Genomic DNA, 22,185 nt, shown 5'->3' with positions numbered 1-22,185 from the left:
TAGTTGCTTAAGATTATTATTTAAATCCCTTTCACTAAAATAAACAGATGACTAGATGACTTAGATGCATCCATGTCTGTAGGAAGTACCTTCTTTGCTTGGTAATATAAATATTTAAAATAAATTTAAGAGAAGTTTAAAAGAATAGGAAAGCACAAAAAGGTCACCCAACACATATTTTTTTATTCAAAAGTACTTTCTATGTATCTAGAAAGATGCATAGGTGTGTTTCTTAAGAAATGAAAAGAGCTGAGAAGTACGTACCGATCTCTACTAAGTTATTCATACAATGTTCGCAACTTATTAATATAAGAATAGAAAAAACAGGAATTCATTACAGAATATAGTTTTGCCTTGGTTTTAGTCAGTATCGCTTCAATTTTTAATTGATTTTTTTCCTCTTCTTGTTTTCAGCAATGCTGCCTTTTGAGCAACCTAAGAAAGGCAGGTAGCATCAACCCAACAAAACCATACACAGTACTTAATCTAAGACTTTCTGTAATCTACCTTAAAAACTATACCATCATATTTTAAGAATGCCAGCTCAATTTAAGAAAAATAAAGTAGAAAAAAAGATTTGCCCCAGGTTTTCTATTCATCTGTTCTCTTGCCCCCAAAAGCTCCTATTAAAGTTGAGTGTAATAAACTTCTGAAGCTTCTTTTGTTAGGAAATTATCTGGACAAATTCCTGATAAGATTTATTCTAATGTTACTCACATAAAAAACTGACTCATATCTATTGTGCTCTTATCTTATTTCTCTTCCAAAATCGGGGGGGGATAAAAAAATGTAATGGTTTGGTTTACAGTGACTACAAAGTGTGTATATTCTTTAAGGTCCTTTCCAACCCTAACTCCCTAACTCAAGCCATTCTATGATTAATGTACTTATTTTTTATTATTATTATGCTTTATTATTATTATTTATTAATTTTATTAATAAAAATGCTTCACAGTATTCAAACCATATTCATTCTGGACTCTTCTGAAATGCTCATCTAGAATTTTCATAGTTAAAAAAAAAAGTGAGAGAGAGAGAGGAAGAAGGGAGGGGTGGGAGGAGAAAGGGGGAAGAGGGGGAGAAAAGGAGATAGAAAATGAGAATGAGGGAGCATAGGTGCAAAAAGTGACTCCAAAGACAACAATTATTAATTATTAATATTATGCTTTATTATAATTATTTATTATTATTATTTATTAATATTATAAAATATTAGCAAGTTTTGCTAATTTGAAGATTGTTTTGTTGAAGTACATTTTTTATGATGTGCAACTCCTAATATTTCCTGAGTCTTGTTTTCTGAGGAAATATGGTATTTTTTCTTTTATTTTTATTTTTTAAAGTATATGTAAGTTCACTTATTAGGAAAAGGAAGGGAACTGTTTTGTTATTTTTCTTTGGTCAGATATTCATAACAAATAATTTGCATATACTTGCAAACTTTGAATTCATAGTCCAGAGACTAAAATTCAATGTAAACGTAAGTATCTGTCAGTTTGCATTAAATTGCCTCAATGCAGGATGCATAGCATTTCATCTTTATTCAGCACAAATGACAATTTCAAAATAAGGAATCTTTTCTGTATTGCTGAGACAGAGGAAGAAAATCATGTCATTAATATACTGATAGACACATGTAACCCTTGAGACTTCATTTTGGTAACCTTTTTCCAGCTAGTCATAACAGCAATATTTTAAACCTACGGATGTGGCAAAATATGGGGTACATATGAAAAATTATGTAATAAATTGTGTGCTAGCTTTCTGGAAGACAGGAGCTTGTGTGCATTGTACCTATGATTTGTAACAGATTGTGTTTGCAAATTACGAACTTGTTTACACTCTTAGCCCACCAGAATTCAGCTGAGCTACACTTGAGCAGTTTAAAACTGAAAGGGAATTAAAAGTTTAGGAAACAATTATGAGTCAAATAGGGCATCCACTTCATTTCCTTCAACCTATCTTTTAGAACTAGCTATATTGTGTCTCAGGTGTCAACTGTTGTATATGATGCTTTTCTCAGCAGTGAAAGCAATCATACTAATGGCTATGCTACTCTCCTGGATCATTAGTCCCATAGCTGCTACCTACTAACACATTTGTTTTTTCCGAGTTGAAAAGTACAGACTCCAACCCCCCCCCCCCCACCCCCCCCAGGAATATTGTTTTAAATGTTGCACATTAACTGCAAATGTATTTTTTAAATTAAAAAAGAGTATTTTTAATTTTTTTTTTTTAAAAAAAGTTTCATGTTGTTCTGATTCCAGAAAGTTGTTTTCCAAGTTTAAATTTATCACAGCGCAATAGATTGTTCCTTAGGTTGAAAAAAATAATCTATATTGCAAAACTGAATACTGTATTTTTGAAGTATTAGAAGTGTGTATCCTTGATAAACAGCAAAAAATGTGTATAGAAAATGAGTTTAGCATTGGTGATAAATGACAGAGAAAAAATATGATAGTTACATCTTTCTAAGATTCAAAATTATTTCTGCTAGAGCTTAGAAGAATATGTATGAGCATGACATACTGCTAAGAGGTAGCTAGAATGACTTTCTTTTTTATGCCAAGGCCTCTCCCCCCTGCTGATAACAGGTTAGTCACAAGTTATTACGCAGAGGAAAACAGACATTTGTAATCAATACATCTATGCAATATGCTACGTAAATTGGGAAACTGGTGAGAAACCCAATGTTTGAATGTCCACAATATGTAATAGTGTAGATCCCAGGGTTAATTCTAACATTAAATCGAATATTTCAAAGAAGGAAACTGAAAGTCTGCACAAAACTATGTAGATTTTCTGAAATGGAAACAGCCACATTTAAGCATCAAACATCAGCACTTCCTTGAACAGGAAAAAGCCTGAGTAAGTCTGTTGAATGTGAGAACAATTTATTTTATTTTATTTTATTCTTTTTATTGCCAGAAACAGTACAGATTATCAGTGCCAAGGCAAAGGACTTGAAAGTCTGGCAGGAGTCTACTGAAATTCATGTATAATGAGAGTGGAAAAATGTGAAGCTGTATTAATACTTCCTCACATTTGCTGAAAATATGCTTAAACGTTAATTGACTGAACTAGGTTTTAATTTGTCACAAAGCTGTTTCCTTTCATTCCAATTTTGATAGCTATTCTTAGGAAAACAAACAAACAAACAAAAACATTGAAAATGACTACCATTAGATATTGCCTTCCTATTGGTTGTATAGCCCAGGCCAAATGATGTCCTTCACCTCTAATCCCATTTGCAAGGGTAACCCCATTTGCTAAGGTAACCATCTTCATGAGCTAGCTGGTCAAAGAGCTGATAAAGTTAATTATGGGTGAAATCCAGAAGACCAAACAGTACAGTAGATTCTCCATGTCACACCAAATACAACAGTATGAAGTAGTCGTTATATGGAAAGTAGTCATAGTAGTCCCAGTATTTAAGATGAATGTATTCTCCAGGTTTAGTGAACAAGCCTAATTATGGGGGGATTTCAATATACTAAATGACTCTGACTTGTTTTTGACTGTAATGGGAAAAGACTCTGCTTAGTTAAATTCATGAGCCCTGAGAAGTCCTACTCTGCAGTAGAGGTTCACTGTCTGTCTTCTTGATTCTAATCACTCATTATACTTACGTTTATTACTTGCATGCTACTTTCTCTAGCCTGTGTGTATGACTTAGTTGCTTTAGATATTTCATGAAGCTGAATATTATGATTTTAAATGTTAATGCTTCGTATTTTGATCACACTAGACATTTGAAATGGTTGAAAGGCTGGAAGTAACTTAGAAAAACAGAAATATTTCTGAGTCATCTCGTTTCTTTCACAGTTCAGCTTTGAATATTTTATTTGGATAAACTCTAATATATTTAATCAGATAACATGGGATCAGCTTGTATATTAAACTTGATTATGTGTAAAAGCCTCTAGCTTATCAGATGGAAATATGTTACTTTCAGTCAGTCTGTTCTCTTTGTAAACAACACTGTCTGAAATGAGACAAGATGTGTGCCTATTGTGTACATTGGGTTAACTGATAAAAGCATGTTTGAGGACTGCTACTGCATGAACTAACACTGCATTGTGATGAAGTGTGTTGAGACTTCCATTTATGTTCTTGCTGCCAAATTTCAAGCTGTTTTTACTAAACAGTATGGATTTATTTATTTATTTTTCCCCACAGAATTTCACTTTGAATTATTTTTCCTCTCATTTCGAAGTGTTTTTCCTCTCAGTAGAATTCTCCTTCTTTGTCCCGTGCCTATATCACTTTGGCCTGCCTCTGTCAACTCTTCCTGGCCTTAAATGATATTGCCAGTTTCATAGGCTATCATTCTCTTACGGGCCTTCCCAACCATGTTTTTTTATTTTTATTTTTATTTTTTAAATTATGATTACTATTATTGCCATCTAATAGAATGTGGTGGCTCTGCTGCTTTTTTCATTATAAAAGTCACCTAATCCATTATTCATTTAAAATTTCTGTTCAGTCTTTGTTATTGGATATTTATCATTTGAAACAATTTTCTACCTCTCTGATTGTATTCTCTCATCCCTTTTCTCCTTTTGGTCATGTTAAAAGGAGTAAAGGATACAATCAAGATTAGTGGGACTTGAACAAAATGTTGATCTCTGTGATGATGAGAACTCTAGCACCACTCTCCAAAGGCTCATCTTGCTATCCTTTGGGTGTTTTACATTCCCACACAGAAAGCACTCCTCAGTACTCCTCATCTGATCTGTCAGTAATAACCCAGCTGTGCTACTTACTATAGCTCTAGGGAAAAAGAGACATTAGAGCAGAGACTGCTATCAGGCAGCATATTGGGCTCCTCACAGGTGGCAGCAGCACCACTGCATCCCACCTACTTATGTATCAGACTCATTAGGTAGCTTGAGGGCTTTGCAGCACATACTCAATTGTGTATTTTGCTCTTTTCTTTTCATCATCATTTTCTTAAAAAGATAACCACATGCATAGTGAGGTCCTTTCTCCCATCAATGTACTTTTCTAACACTTTATTTTGCCTTCACCTTCTCTCCTTTCCTTCACAAATAGAAAATCACATTTACAGCAAGCAAACTGGGAGATTTGTGACACTTCTTAACTGCTGAGAACATTAATATTATCATATCACACTGGTTTCTGTGAAAAATTTATAAAATAAAGGAATAAAGATTTCTAATGCAATCTCTAGGGGTTATATTACTGATTGCTTTATAGTAAGAACTAGTATGTTGAACTAAGTTTAATACCTTCAGAAACAGAGTTTTATAATGAGTTGCATTTCACTTTCACCCTGTCCATTGAACACACTTTGAAGGTTCATGTAACCAGCCCCATGCACATGGTAACAAATTCTCTCCTGAGTTCTCCAAAGCTGGAAAGAAGTCTAGCAGCTAGAAAGAAGCTGCAGAGCTGCCAGAAGTGCATTTTCTCTTTTTACTTTTTTGAATTTCTGCTCCAGCAGATGGATTTATCCCCCTGACTTGCCATTATCTGGGGAGTAAGATGCAGTGGAGAGAGCTCAGGAGAAAATGGCTGATGCTCTGCCATTCAAGCTGAGCTTGTATTCACGCAGGGTAAAGTGTAGAAAGTAAGGTAAGAGCCTATATCAATAAACAGTGAACCTTCTATTCTACCAGCTCCAACTGCTTTCAACTGACCCATCTGCTATAAAAACAATAATGTTTGCCACAAATATTTGCACATATTTGATACTGTGAAATTACATGTGGCTGAAAGACTATTGATTTTCTTTTTTTCTATGCTTGTTTTGATTCCCTAGAACAATACATTGTACATAATATTTTGGGGTTTGTCTCTTCTGGGAGTCCACACTTTTTCAGATCAGGCTGAGTAATTTTAAAAGTTGCTGCTGCTGTATTGATTTTCTGCCTGAATCCATTTTGCTAAGTAAACTGATATAGGAAGTAGGGCCTGAGATCATCTCACAGGCACAATAAGCAAGCCCTGCCCCTTTCTAAAACACCAAAGCTTTATAATCTTTAAAACTGATTTTTGTTAGACTTAGGTGACCTGTAATATAGGAAAACCGCAGATCTGCTGGATAAGATGGAATAAAATTGAAGAAGGTGGTGAACCAATTTTCCCTCCTTCACTGTGTCATTGCAAGGGTGAGTCCTTTTCCATGGGTTTTCTGTCAGCCTACAGACACTCCCCTACTGCAAAATCCATTCAAAATCCCCTTGTGGTTCCTCAGACAAGGTTTTTCTCTCCACTCCTAGGGAGGCCAGCTGGCCTACGCCTCACCCTACAGGGAGCCAGCCCTTACAGGTCTACTGCTTTGCTTCTGGAAGTTTCTACTGGGCCAGGGTGCCACTGCCCCTTGTTCTCCCAAGTGGGGTGCAGGTGCTGCAATGCACACTCATTTCCCATCCATCCTTTGTCAGCTACAGCAAAATTCTTCCTGCTGCTCCCTCTGGTCTCCATCACTGTCTGAGGAAGACACCTTTACATGGCTGGACAGTGAGTAAGGCCTAGGGGGGCAAAGCTTTTCCTTCCCAGGGAGGGAGTACGATGTAGCCATTTTGTCAGCCAGAGCCAAAATGGTTCTTAGGGCATATGCATATTCCATATGCAAAGCACCTGTTTCCTAGACCTCTTTGTACTTTTTTTTATTGTTGGCTTTATTTTTTTCTTGATGCTGTGCTTCTTGTGTCAGCAATAGTGGAGTTGGTGGTTCTTCAAAAGCTAGGAGGAAAGGGGCACTAGCCCACACAGCCCTACACACACACAGACACCAAGCAAGAGTCAGAGTAAGCCGGGCAGTATTTGCATCAAGACTCAGTAAACAGGCTTTATTTATTTATTTATTTATATTTATTTATTTATTTAATAAGAGAGCAATCACTAATCAACTTGCAGCAGTTGGGGTCACATTGGCTTTTATTCTGGATTTCTGTGCCTCCTCCTGGAGACGTAGCTGGCAGGGTTAAATGATCTTTCAGCAGTTTTTCACTAGTGGGTGCCCATTCCAGCACCCTTACAGACAAGAAATGTTCTGTTACCAAGTCATTGTGTTGTGGTTATCAAGTCTTTTTTTCATGTTAATGAGGAGCAATTCAGAAGGAAAGAAACAATTCATAAAGTCTGGGGGATAAATTTTCCCCCTCCCAAATTCTGTTAGCTTAAATGAGCTTGTGTGGTTTATTCACAGAGGTTTACCAAAACATGATATATTGCATGTTTCTTCGTGCAAAGCCAGATGCAAGTTTTGTAATTTAAAAGCAATGGCTCATTGTAATGATAAACTCAACGCTGTAAAATATGTGAAAGTTTTGTAATAATGCTGGATATTCATTTATATGTTTTACACGGTCAGTATAATCATCTACATATATCTGTTTCAATGTTAAAAATATTGATAAATTATATTTTGCATATTTATGGTATTTTCCTGGCGTGGGTAGTATTTCTAACTTCTGAAAATATGCTTATTTGCATTCCATGAATAGTGAATTAGGACTTTCATAGAACTTAATTCATTTTTGTTTTTACCTTTAAGAGGGTTGATATTTTTTTTTCTTTTTTTTCTTTTCTTTTTTTTTGTGAGCCTTCATTCATTTCAGAGCTCCCTCAATTTGGGAACAATACTGATGTTTTAAAATTCAGGTCATAGAGGGACCATTATTAAATGTTATAGCGGTGTTTTTCTCTTGGAATAGTGAACTATATCACCAGGGATCCATTTGATTGTATTGTCTGATATTTTGTGTAAGAGACTGCAGACTTCTCAGAGGTATTTTAGCTCTAGAATGTGTCTTTTTCAGAGACCTTGATTTAGAAATGATTTGGTGTTTTGTAATTACTTCATTAACTTAAAAAGCTACTAATAATTCAAGCTTTTGTTTCTAGTGACTGAAAGCATTGATAAAAGTATGTGCATTAGAAAATGATAAGGTTACAGTTCTTTGAAACTGAAAGTGTTTGAAATACTTCCTGGCTGTGGAGGAGAAAGAGGATGTGCAATGAACTGAAAGCAAAATGTGTGGATTTTTAATAAAAGATCTAAAATCATTTAGCAAGTAAATAATAATAGTAATAAAAGTTACATACAGTTAAAGTAAGTGAACAGATTGACTACAATATCAATAATTATCCCCTGGCTAGAGCTTTTACATAAATTTAACTTTCATCCTGCATGATGGTCACCAGCTTTGTGTAAGTGTTGTTGCTAGGTCAAGAAAACCCTGTCTCTGGAAGCTTTATGTATCATGCTTATTAGAAATGAACAGTTGCTGATTATTTTTCTCATTTTATAACGTTTTTAAAATCATTATGAATTTTGTCAGTATATATATGTGAATTTAGGATAGAGGCTACTAGTTAACCTATATTTTGTGGTCTAGTGTAATAAAATACTTCATTTTTAAACCTAAAGTAAAATCATCTACGCCATGGATTATAGCAAGTCTTTTGGTTTTATTTATGTATTTATTTTGCCAAATAAGGATAGTTTCTGCAAAAATAAGTTGTTTTCAAAAATACAAGTGTTAACTGTGAGCTGTTGTTACCCAGCATCAATAGTAAGATATATTCTTGCTTCTTTATATCAGATTGCTTTTTGATGCACTACTTTTTTATGGGTTCATGTCTGAGATCTCACCAATACAGTTTTGTGAAATACACTTTGAGGTCAGTAATCTTACACAGTTTAAGCATAGACAGTTGAAACAAATTGTCAATTTCTGTACAATAGTGGATGATTTCATAAAATCATTTTCCTGAATTTTGCTGCTATACAAATGTATGGAAGAGCACACTAAGCTAAAAAGAACTCATCAGTTTCTTCACTAGGTAGACTTCCAATTGGACCACTGTACAGGTTTCTACTAAAATAGCTGAATAGAAAGCTGCTCACTACTTTGAAAGTTCAAGTGAAGCCATTTTTAAGGTCAGATCTAAGATTATTTTCAAAAAAAAAAAAAAAAAAAACACAAACAAACAAAAAACAAAATCAAACAAACAAAAACCCCACAAAACAACTAAAAATAAAAGTACAACCTGAAAGAGTATAGTGGCCTTAAATACAGGATGGAGAAATCTGACTGGAAACATGATGGCACTGCTACTGTATTGAGTGTGACAAGGGCAGGTAAATATTGTTTAGAGTTAGAAAGGATATATTTTACGTGCTGTCGTGGGTGACACCTGGAGAATGGGTATTTTACCTTAAAGTACAAGTTTTGTTTATTTCTGTCCTGTGTGGAAGTAATAGCCAGGAAGACAACAACAGATTCTGAAATGTTTCCATTTCATAAATAAGGTAAAGGAAAGGAGTGCGTGGATTTCTAACACCATGGATGGTGGTAGAGGTCTGGAAAAGTTTACTTTGATGGATGAAGATTTGTTTTAGGTGATTTCATAATTTCTTACAGCACTTATTTAGGAAAAGACTTTGAAAACTAGTTTTTCTATTTCCATGCTATCCTGTTACACTTCTGCTATCATATCAATACATACACAGGGAGCTGTGCCCAGGTTGAGCAAACCAAGGGGTAAGGAAACCTGACTGATTGTAGGGCAGAGGCAGAAAAGTTGCATTTCCCTCTACCAGAGGAGAGAGTGAGAATACCCCAAGTTTTAGCAAAAGCTTAGCAGCTTCTCATTTCAGTGGAACCTTAAGCATGACATCAGGGACAGCTTTGGGTCTCATGAATGGCATGGGTCCTTGCTTTGGTGAAAGTCTATGTTGCAAAGTCTTTGTAGGAAGAAGGAGAAGGTACTTGACTGGGGAGTTTAAGTCAAAACATCCGTTTTGACTTAAAGATTAAGCGTTTTGCCTTTTTGCCTTAAAGATTAAGGAAGAGAAACTCTGTGAAGAAGGTGAGTAACTGGCACCTTCTACTTAAACACAGGACTATGACATTTATTTTGACAGTCCATTGTAAGGTGTGTGAAAGGTGGTCATTCTATTATTTAAACATTTTGATTTGTGGATTTCATAAGTCATTCACTCTTCTAATTATTAGAAAATTGTGTGCTTGGTCCCTCATCTCTTTTGCGACTAATTAGAAGCAGGTCCAATGTCAAGACATTTAATTACTCACACCACTTTTAAATATAATGTAAAAAAGCAGAATGTGAGGAACGCTACCTTTTGTTTTTCTCATGAAGAAAATACATTTTTGACATTTTTTGTGCTTATGTATAGAACTCAGATTTTGTTAGCTTTTTATTTCTTTTGCTTTTGTCTACCCAGAAAAAATTAAATTTCTCTTTTCCTCTTTCTCTTCACCTACCTTAAATTCAGTGGCAAAACGGTTCCTCCAAAACCATGATCCATGTAGAACAACTGTCTGCCCATCCAGAACAGCTTTTCTTTTTTATCAATTGACAACTGCACTTTGTTATAGCATAAAGCATGCAATAGCAGTTTCTTTTCCAAACTGAAATTACATCATTGTTTACATTTTTTCATTTTTCTGTTTTCTCAAAGAGAAATGAGTACAAAATTGTGCTGAGCATTGTAATACTATTGTTAGTAATATTGGGTTTGGCAATCTATTTGCATTACCAAAAGGAAAAGCATATCTTTGTGTTCATTATTGGTTAAGTTTGAAAGAGAATATCCTGGAGAGCTGATTTTCTAGTAGCTCAGAACTGCTCATTGGAATTTATCACTGCAGCTTCACAGGGATTAGCAAAGGTTGAACCACAAAACAAGAGTGAGTGGTATACATGATATTCTGCTGTGCTGCAGTGAACTGCCAACGGTGTCATATGTGTTGCTTTTTAATAAGAATTAGGCTGTTTGCTGAGATGTTAGAAGGTTGTATGTTGAAGAGGGAATGTTATAGCGCAAAAGGTACTTTATGCCATTTGTACATTTATTTTGACAACAGTAATTGGAAAAAAAATCTCTAAATTACGTAACAGCTTTTAATGAGACTGGCCATTAGCAGCTGAATTTTCCTCACTTTTTATGGATGTAGTCTTCTGCTCTGTTGTCTGTTGCAGCTTTGTTTAAAGGAGAAAGTAGATGGTTCCCAAATCTCAGGGGTTGTGCCAGTGCAGCCCTTGTGGATGAAATGCTTCACCAGGAGCACAAACGAGAAGCCCTGGTTAGGTATAATGAGATGGCTTCCCCAGTTGCATTTCCTTGCAGAAGCCTTAAAATCCCATCATGACCAGTCTATGCTGGTTGCCAACACCAGGTAGCAATGACACTAATTTTGTGCTGCAGCTCTCCTGAACCCAAGTGCTGCTATAGCACTTGGGGATTTGGGGAATAGTGGAGAAGGCAGTAAGCTGATGCTGAGACTCCTTAGCATGCCGAGTAACTGCTCAGTACATCTGTTGTCAGACTGTGCCTGAGATGTATAGAAACAAAAATCACTTGATCATGAAGTTGATGTAAAAACTTCCATGTGAAAAAGAGACTCGTGTTCCTTTTGTCTATGATGCATAATGCATGTTTAGGAAATATTAAAGTCCCTTGGTATATTTTTAATTAACATTTTTATAGAGGCGTAGGATAAATTCAAGAACCCTTTAATATATAAACTGTGTTTTAAATACCACTTAAGATTTTTATGAGAGATCCAATTTAATGAGAAATTGCTTTATAAAAGCTGCAAACCAAAACAATCTTGCCACCTGAGAGCTGAAATCTAACACTCTATTTGTAACAATCAAGTTGTATCAGGGCAGCGTTCTGCCAGACATTTTAAGCTTCTTAGAGATTATTTGCAATTATTTCTCATGCAAAGCATAAATTCTTATGATTAAATACATTTTGAATAGCTTGCTAATGTTTGTTTGTGAATACCATTTGCTTATTTTGGGGATAGCATACCTGGAGCATCCCTTGTGTTTCAAACACCTGTAGGCAGCACAACTCTGTTCAGGAGGTAGCTCGTGTGATTCTGTTTTAAAGCAGGTGTTCCTCTGATGTTTACTCTCAGTTGCTCAAACTTATGTGTGGCAGTGGCTGCTAATCACCAGGACTGAGGAAACACAAAAAGACTCATGAAACTATGATTTTGGTTGAATGGATCCAGCAAATATGGCTTTGAATTTGCAATGAGTGGGAAGATTTGTGCATTCCTGCATAAGCTGTAGAGGTAAGTTTTGTGCAGGAAATCTAAATATGGATATTTATATCAAGAGTAGCTATTGTGAAAATCCCACTGCTTTTTAAAAATAATATAGTCTTACTAGGATTGTGTCCAATCCTTATATACCAATTTAAAATTGCACTTTTAAGGAGGAGAAAATGTAAAAAAAATAACGTCACTAGCAAAGAAAAGATCTGGGTTTATATTAATGCATTAAACATCAAGCGTGATACAGTTTTTAAATGAATATGACTAGATTGAGATTAATTGGAAAGAGAAAATAGAGTAACAACGTTGATCTCTTGAGAAAACAAGGCTGACATTTAATAGAGCTTCAAAGTAAGACAAATCAGTGTGTTTTTTTTTATATATCATGCATGCTCTGTAACCATTAATATGCTTGAAAAATGGAAAACCTTGTGGCTGCAAGACTTTGACACTTCAAGTTTACCTGTATTAAGTTTTAAGACCTCTCCTTCCTTCTTTCATCCTCACTATCTCTCTCCCTCCATCCCCAGCAGCTTTAGGAATGTGTATTTCTTGTGTTTGTTTTATTCACCTTCACCATATCTTTGCTAGTCCAGGAAAAATACTATTTTTGCTTGTGTATTGAGATTAAGAAATAGCAAATGATGAATTCTGTTGGCAGGTCCCATGTGCAGACAAATTTGCGTATGTGTATGTTGTTCCTTTCAACATGCATTTTAGTTGTTACTAGTAGTTCTGTAATCCAAAACAGAGCCTTATGTTTTAGATGTATGTTTCAAAGGGCCATAATAGCCTCTGGATTTCTTGCATCTAAGTCTGTGGCATTAACTATTGGACAATATTCCTTTCTTACTAGCATACTGTGGCTGCTGTTTCATTTCTAAAATCGAATATTCCTCATTATCGTAGCAACAGCTTTTACCAAAGACTTATTTCTCCTTGGCTGATAAAGCCAGTATGAAACTGCAAATGATAAAAGGAATGGGAAGGAGAGTCCAGAAATAACTGGGGTAGAAAAAAACTCTCTTAACCCATTCTTTAAATTCAGTTCTTGAATTTAGGAACAGAAATATGTAACACTAGATGTTGTGTCTGCTTTAGTTTAAATTATTTTTTTTCTGTGATATATACTTTATGAGCATTAAGTTAATCAGAAATGGTACTTTATCTTCAACTTCAGTTTTATGTAGATGATTTTTGTATTTTTTTTTTTTTTAGAAAAGGATAGAGTAGTTTAGCTGGAAAGGATCTACAAAGATGATGAAGTCCAACTGCCACTCTTCAGGGCTATCCAAAAGTTAAAGCATATTACTGCGGGCATTATCTGAATGTGTCTTGAATGCTGACAGACATGGTGTCAGTGATAAAACTAAAAAGTTTTATCAACTATTAATATTTAAGTGAATATTTCAATAACTTAATAGCATTATGAATTATTACTGTCTAAGAAACAACACTGAAAAACATCCTAAGGCTGAGCTAATGTGAATAATAGGGACAAAAAAAAATATAATAGCAAGTTAGTGGCATTTTACACAGCTGTTTTTTGCCACAGGTATTACAGAGCCTCTCCATTCTGTGAAGAGTCTTATCTGGAGCAGTGCTCCCTGCTGCGTGAAAGAAACTTGAAGCGTTCAGGTGCGAGCCTTCATGACACATTTTTTTTCACTCTGTGCCATTCCTCTACTATAGATGCTCTACATGATACTGTTACAGGTGAATGTACATAAGAATTGAATGCCAACTCTGTTTTATTCTCTCATGTTTCTCCTGTCATGAGGACTATACAGAAAGGTGAACATATACACCTAATGTTACCCCTCAAAGAATTTTTCCTAACTTTGTTTCAGTGTCTGCAGGAACTGAGTCAACTCAGTTTTATCAATTTTCTATTGGCACATATGCAAAGATGCATATTTATTGGGGAAAACCATGTAATGTGACTATTTGTGCTTAATACTTATGCATACATCTCTGTAGTGTACAATTGTATGCAGGTGTATGTACTACAACCTTTATATAATGATACACATATATGTATAAATATGCATTCGTACCTCTCATCACCCCATTTTCATTTGTATTGTCAGGTGATTCTGTAAAATCACAGTAAATTTCTATACTTTTAGTAGAGCCTTGAGTTATTTCAGCAGGTATTTCAGCCTTTTTGTTGATAAAAGTACACATAGGGCAGGATCTTTGTCTTAATGCGTATTGAATAGAATGGAGTACAACAGTGCCAAAGTCCAGCTCAAAACTTTCGTCTGGTCATATAAACATAAATATAAAATAACACAGTGCATGTGGTTCCATAGCAGGTTTTTTTTTTTCTTTCATTTTTTCACCCTAATAATTGTATGCAGATAATAATGAATTATGTAGTTTGTGGAGGTTGAAGCTGCATTTTACTATTATCTTCATGCAACTGAAAAAAAGTAAATAAAACAACAAAACATGCAAAGCAGTCAGTTTTCAAGAAATGCCAAAATTCAGGCAGTTTGAGTACTCTTGATTCTTTACCTCTCTCTGAATATGCGTATGTATATGCAGATAAATAAAAAGACCAAAGCTGAATGGTGGCGTATTGAATGCAGTTGGTATTTTTTAATGTATAGCTAGTTCCGTGTATATACATACTTACTCCAAATTAGAAACAATTCATTTTGACTAACCTGTTCTGTCCAAAACAGGTACTAAGAACATAGTAATAGAAACTTCAAAGTGCTAGAAAACACACAGAATTCTGTAACATCCATGAAAAAACATTGTTAAATTAAAGGAATACAAACCATGGCTGAAAGCATGTATTTTATTGTATCTGTCTGCAAGGCCTACCTGGGAAGGTAGGTAAGGACACAGTCATGTTCCTGCTCAAGGATTCAGTGATATTCAGAAGGGCAAGCAGCCCCTGAAACGAAGTGAGAACTTCAATTCTGTTGCTCTTGTTCAGATGGTATTTTAGAGACCCATACTTAGAAACATACTAAAGAGTTCAGAGGCTGTACAACTTTTCTGACGATACTGGTGATGTCATTTCTAACTACTGTGTTCGATTTACTTGTCTGCAAATCTAAAAGATTTTAGAATTTTGGGAAGAGCTCAGGAAGCAGTCACAAGCAAGGATTTGAGCTCATCAGATAAGGAGATACCAGAAGCTGTTTTGATTTATGAAACAAAATTACTTTTAGTTTCATGGGAGAAAGGTATATAGCAAAAGATGGTTTTTGAGTCTAGGGTAAAAAATTGGAAAGGGATTTAAGATTCCAAAGCTTAGACTAAACTGATTCAAATTAGAAACAAGTTGATTGCATTTAATTGAAAATAACATGTCTGCAAGTATGAGGGAGATTCCATTACTTTACTAATCATTGAATTTTTCAAATAGCTACTGTAGGTGGGATGCAAAAGTAAGGCAAGTGATTTTATCTGGCATAGTTTTTGCAGAATGTCAGACCAAGTGGTCTTTCAGTGGCTTTTTAACACAGAATATAGCATATCTAATGAGATGCTTATTATGATACGATGTATTCATTTTATTATGTGCATTTCCTGCTTCTCAGAAAATGAAACTATAAAATATGTTTCTCTTTATTATTTTAATAATAAATACAGTTTGAATTATTGTAAATTTTGTTATCCCTTATTCACTGTTAATTTGGCCGGTAGATAATTGAGGAGGGCAGATTGATGTTAGTAATACATGCAGAGCTGATGCAGATATTTTAAGAAAATGGAATAGAAAGTAGAAAGTCTTCCTGTTAGAAAACGAATAGAAAGTATTACACTCGATATGATTTTAATTGATTGTTTTTCATGTAAAATCAAATATCTCCAAAGTACTGCATAGAGGTTCACTCAGGGAGAGGGAAAGGTATTTTAATTGGGTTATCTTGAAACATAAATCATCTTAGAGGTCTTAAAAAATAGTGTGTATATGCTTTTGTCATATCATTCAATATGCTCTTAGTCAGATACCTAGTATGTTAAATGCAAATGTTGATCTTTTTCTCCTTATCTGGTTGATTTATTGAGATTTGGAATTTGTTTTCATCAGGAGATTTACCTTCCTACCTGTATTCAGAGAATTATTAGGGTAAAGTCACATGGGGGTGCATTTCATAGTTGCTGATATACAAACGTATTACTAAGTAACAGAACTATATCCTATCTAAAAAAATGGCAGAAATGGTATGGATGCTTTAGGATTAACAATTACTTAAGCAACAATATTCTTTTTCCTTGAAGTGTTTAATTACGGCATCTGGATTTCCTTTTTTGTTTATGCTTGAAACTCTTGTCACACAGCGAGTATTTATAGCTACTATAAATCAGTTATTTTGAGTGTTAAAGTGTTTATTAACGTTTTGTGGGTTGTCCATTGAAAGAGAGATGGCATTCTACAATAGATAGTTGATGCTCCAGATGCTGTGGAATTCACAATATGTTTTTAGCACATGGAATAATTATATGAAGCAAATATAATCTCAACCTTTCTGTACAGAAAATATTTATTTTTCTCACTCCAAATCATATGCAGCTTTCATCCAAGTGAACACACAAGTAAGCTGTTTAATTTGTTGTGTGGTTTGGTACCCAAGTAAAGAATTATTGCTGCTCAGACTGGATAAGAAATTTTATTCTATTTAACCAAATTCTGCAGAAGTTCAGGAGAACATACTGTCATAGTGTTCACATTTATACTAAGGAACTTAAGAGTTTCTCAGGTTACTAATGGATATTCAACACTGTAATTGGATTATGTATTTATATTCATAAATGCATTTCCCGTGTAGTAGGATAGTATACGTATATGCATTCCTATATATTTATGTATAAATACATTTCAAGGAAGAACTTTCATAAGAAAATAGTCGATAGAATTGGACATAACTAAATATGGATTCATATGCCTAATGTTAATCATCCAGCCTTTGTCTTAGGTTCTTTGGTACAAGGAAAAAATAAGCACAAGGAATGCATTTTAATAAAATTCAGTTAGTTCTGTGGCAAGTATTCTTAGAGGGAGGGGACCAAGAAGCACTTCTCTATATAGAAAAAAAACAGTTATTGTTATGAGTTACAGATTAGAGTGGTGGGCACGATGAACAGTGCTTGATCTTTTCATAGAAAAAAATGAAAATCTTTGTTCAGAACTGAATATCTGTGCTGTATGGTGTACATCTCTCCAAGAAGAAATAAATTTAGAGTAGTTTTGGAGTTCAGTAAATTGGCAGCAACTTGAAATTCAGTATCTCATTCCAAGGATGCTGCTAAATGACATAGCAAATCCTTTAATACTGTATTGAAGATCTGATCAAGGCCATGAACTGACCTGTTTTCTGGTACTGAAAGCAGTTTCTTCTGAACTGTATTTGAAAGTGAAATGGATTGACCTATAATGCTGATACTTAAACTACAGTTACAACTATTGGATTACCATATGTTTCATGGACAGAAGTGAGAAGAATGTGTTGTGTTAGGGCATAATTTCCTTTTTATGTGGAATTCTTCATTTTTAAAAAGCACTTGGTGTCAGCAGTGGCACAAGCATATCTGGTATTAAATTGTCTTATCATTCAATAATAACTGTGCATGTCTAAATGAAATTCTGCAAACATGTATCATCATGTAATCCATAGGCAGTATCAGGCAACTCCAAATATTTCTTGCTTTTTAGAGACATTCTTAGCTGATAGGATAGCTTTACTTTGTCAAAGAAGTCTACAATTTTAGTCATGTATATACTCTGAAATCTTCCTTAGATCTTAGGAAGGACATTGTTTCAAGTGGCAATAAGTCATCTGAAAGAAGAAGCTTGTAACATGGGTGCTCTGGATCACCCACTGGATTTTTTTTATTTTTTTTATTTTTTCCACTAAAGATACAGAAGTAATTTGCTTGCTTGAATTAGGCATTAAACTTGCTAGTTAAGGTTGAGTGACAGAATATGTCATAACAATATAACTGACAAAGTTTAAAACAAACAAAAATATTCAAAGCAACTGCATTTTCTAATGATGTCAACAAATATAAGGAAGAAGTATGATGAGAAATTTGGGGGTGGGATGAAATGGTTTAGAAAGGGATTGAATAACTACAACAAAAATAAAGGATATGAGAACTACATGGGAGTATAAAAGAAGCTGATAGTTTTTTGAGCCAGAGGGAAGGTAAGAAGGAAGAGAATATATCAAAGAATATATATCAATATATATATGTATATATATATATATGCATTGAAATATCATTTAATATTTTATAACAATACTGAGGATTTCCAACACTTCTAGAGACATAGGAGAGGTTCAGGGATGTTTCAGCAGGTTTAAAATATGTTATAAGAAGTTTCTGGTGGCTTTGGAGAGGGAGGATGGTGTTGAATCAGACCACCTTGGCTATATTTGGCTATATTTGAATAGGAATTCATTCCTTCACCTAAACATCATTTCTATTCATGTTAACCTTGGGCTGGACCTTTCCTGAAAGCAAACAATGAGCCCTGTCTTAGCATGGCAGAGACTTTCAGTGACACTATAAAGGAGGTGTATTAGACAAGAGGAAATTTAAGGATTGGAGGCTATGCAAAACAAATTGGAAAGTAATAGAGTAAGACTGGTGAGCAGGTGGGAACAAAATACCCTTACAACATGACTGAGAGCTGAGTTGTATTCCCATATTACAGACTAGGCACTTCCACTATACAGCAAACCAAGTAGAGAGAGGTGAATTTGAGATAAGGACAGGCACCAGAGTCAGCTTTTGTGAGCCAGGGCATCACAGAAAAAGGGAAATTAAGCTGTTCTCATGGGGAGCAGCAAAGACTGTATTTGTGATTTTTAATTCTTTTTAAAAAGGTTTTGCTGGCAGTCTCCATTTGCTCATTGTGCTTATAACACTGTGATAGGTTTTTAATTTACTTTTTAGTGTGTTTAAACTTCCATTTTAAACATTTGTCAGGGTTTTGACTGTGCATTGTTAACAATAATCAGAAAAAAGTGTGTTGTCAAGAGCTCTTTTGTTGAACCGGACCAAATATATTAATATTGAATTATTTGGTAGAAGGGACCAAAATTTGGGATTAATGAATTTATGCTTAAGTGGAGAAGAAAACTCTCTGCTTCTCTGTAATACTGCCTGCTCAGTTATTTCCAAGAATCATTTCTGATTTATGAATATAAACATGCAGTTTTATATGTCAATTCTTTCTTCAAATTCAGTCTGACAATGTATAATCTTGTGAATTGTTTGAAAGAGTACCATATGAATATATCAGATTACTGAAGCAAAACTACTCAGTATTAATTTAAACGTGGGGAAACTGTAGCATTAATGCCAATATTAGTCTTTCTTTTTTTTTTTCTTTGAGAATTTTTGAAACACATGTAGCTATACATACATATATACCTATATGATACCAAATTTATTTGGTTCTTTCAGTGAGAATGGATTATACAAAATGAATAGGAAGTACTAGTTGTTTGACTCTAGGTCATTAGTGGGTATTAAGTGTTATTCGCTTTCAGAAGGTAGAATGTTCTAATTGACATAAGAGTTGGTTTTGTAGTTGAGAGAGGGTGGGGGGAGCCCCGGTAGTACTGCATTCCATACTTGGTACATCAACCTTATATGAGCGGATCCTTGATCAAAGACTAGTTCATGGCATGATAAACAGCAGCACAAAATATATGTATGTGACATCTGATCTTTCACTCTGATCTATTTTTTATCTTTTAGAAGAGCTATGAGTAAGTCACAGGGCTTCATTTCTGTTAATGTTCAGAAATATGTAATGAGTTCATTCTCCAGAAATGTTTAAGATCTGGGTCTTTGGGGATTGATGCAAAGTCAGATTTCTCATGAGATTCAAAAACCACAGTGAATACACACAGAATAATACTCGGTTCTTACATTATACTTCATGTATGAAAACACAGCTCCTCAAACTATCCAAATATGGTTGTCCTCATGTGGAAAAGCTCTATGGCAATTTTCAATTGTAAATTATATCTATCTACATTTTCTCTACTGCAGTATTTTGGATGCTTAAGATTCCTCTGTATACTCTCATTTACTCATGTTTGCCAGGTCACTGAAGAAAGGGAATTGGATTCTGACTTTATGGGTGTAAGAGAGAATTTAGAGATTCTGAGCTGAAGGAGGTTCTTAAACTCATATTTAGACCTTCTCCTCCTTTGTAGCAAAAGGAGAGAATTATGTGTAAAAGGGCTTAAAAGATTACATTTTATCCCATACAGAACTCTTAAGGTACTTGATGTGGGAACTTCTATAGTACTAAAAAATTGATCTTGAAGATGAGTAAAGCCATTTGAATTAACTTGTAATCATGCAGTAATTTTAGAGTTTTATTCTACAACTACAGGAAACAGGAGGAACAGAAGCAAAGTATGTTTTTTGTCAGACAGTGACTAGAAATGGGAAAGGAGTTCTGAGAAAGTGGAGAGGAAAAAAAAGGTACGTTGAGATGTGAGGTAACTAAGAGTCATTCACTAACTCTGATTTTGGTTATTGTAAAGAGATACAGGTCTTGATTGTTTCATACAGTTTTTATCTTATTTTCAGATTCCTAGTTTCAGAGGTTGAAAACAGAATGTAGTCAAATGTGTTGCTGAAGCTGTTCCCCACATGAAGTCTGTTATAACTTAACAGTTCAATAAATCATAGGCAAATAATTCTAATTTAGTGGCTACTTGAATTCACTCTGATTATGTAATTAGATGTAATGACACAAACTGCCATGCTGAAATGTTCAATAATCTGAGGATGAGGTGAAAAACACAACAATTTACAAGATAACATGTAGACATGAGGCTGCAGGTTGAATGATTCCTGATTACTGTACTTTGGATTTTCTTGGCATTGTGTGTTGCAGTTGGAACACCTAACATTCTGTTTAAAACCCTACATGTAAGGTGCCATAGAAATTTTCATAACAGTATACAGTCTTGAAACATATGTAAGATTCCCAGTGAATTTCTTTACCAGGAAGTGCTGAGGGCAAATTGCCCTTATGGTTCCTAATTGCAAATAAGAATCTTGAGCATATGGGAGACCTGTGAGCTGTGGTTCCTTGGGTCCCTTTTTGTTAAATTGTAGTATAAGTGACCACACTCAATTTTTTGCAAAGTGCTATAGAGGATCATATTATCCCTAGCTTCTTTCATACAGTCTTGCATCTAATTGTTACAGTTCTGGCTTGGATAACGGCTTATTACTCATCTTGGATCCAAAAATCCTTTTACAACTGAGTGTAAAAGAAGGATGATATTGCTTATGTGCTTAACTCATTTGCTACTACAAAGTTTAATTAAAAAAAAAAAAAAAAAAAAAAGCCTGCTTATGCAGTAAGCATTATTCATAACTTATTCTATCAATTGTGTTTACTGAGGGATTAAAACACTTGTGGAGTCCTTTCTTTGATAATTTTGCATTGAAGTTGTAATGTTTTCCCATGTCTGCTGGATGTATCATGTCAGTCACATTGTGTGAAATCTGTCCGGTGTAACAAGTTTTGTGGGTCGTGATATTTTACACAAAGTTTTTCAAATGTCCAAATGGTTAAAAGGTAATCAATAGTAGGTACTGCTGGAGTTGGGAGAATAACTATATATATATATATATATATATAAAAAAGTTTATTTTTTCATTTTGCTCACAAAGGAGAGATGTTTGAGATGTTTATTTTGGCTAACAGTGATGTCTAGGACAACGTCTATTTAAATTCCAGGCATCTCTGTCAGACACCCATCCTTCCTCTACCCCCACCCTGTTAATGGCAGTAGGTCATGAATTATTTATTATACAGTGCTGTTTCTGTTTTCACCTACTTTTACTGTATTAAATGAATTTGTTCCCAGTTGGCTTCTTGTAATGCTCTAGGATGAAGCCTAGAAAACAAATCTTGCAGGTGTTTTTATACTCAGTGGTCATACATTTTGCTGGCAGTTACTCCTGCATGGCAAGATACAGTGATTTATTTCTCTTGCAATGTGTGTTAAATCTTTTACTATAGATTATACCCAGAGTTAACTTTAGTCAGTCTCATAGTTCAAAATAAATGGTAGCAATCAACATTCAGATTAGCCCAGTAGAGAACAAG

The 22,185-nt window shown here is 34.6% G+C and overlaps 1 protein-coding gene across 8 annotated transcripts in view; it reads left to right on the top strand.

The window, feature by feature from the left end:
* SGCZ (sarcoglycan zeta) overlaps positions 1-22,185 on the top strand; it is a 447,021-nt gene that overhangs the window by 135,968 nt on the left and 288,868 nt on the right. Inside the window, exon 1 of one of the 8 annotated variants that reach the window (XM_035323851.1) lies at positions 4,774-6,486. The exons of 5 other annotated variants lie outside the window; for them this stretch is intronic. The gene's annotated coding sequence lies outside the window, so the exon portion shown is untranslated. Of the gene's footprint in view, positions 1-4,773; positions 6,487-11,818; positions 12,087-22,185 lie in introns of those variants that run through there. 2 more of the 8 variants (XM_035323855.1, XM_035323856.1) reach the window with 2 other exon arrangements.

The sequence above is a fragment of the Oxyura jamaicensis genome, chromosome 4 (assembly GCF_011077185.1).
Source record: "Oxyura jamaicensis isolate SHBP4307 breed ruddy duck chromosome 4, BPBGC_Ojam_1.0, whole genome shotgun sequence".
NCBI classification, from domain to species: Eukaryota; Metazoa; Chordata; class Aves; order Anseriformes; family Anatidae; genus Oxyura; species Oxyura jamaicensis.
This window is presented reverse-complemented; position numbering and strand designations above follow the sequence as displayed.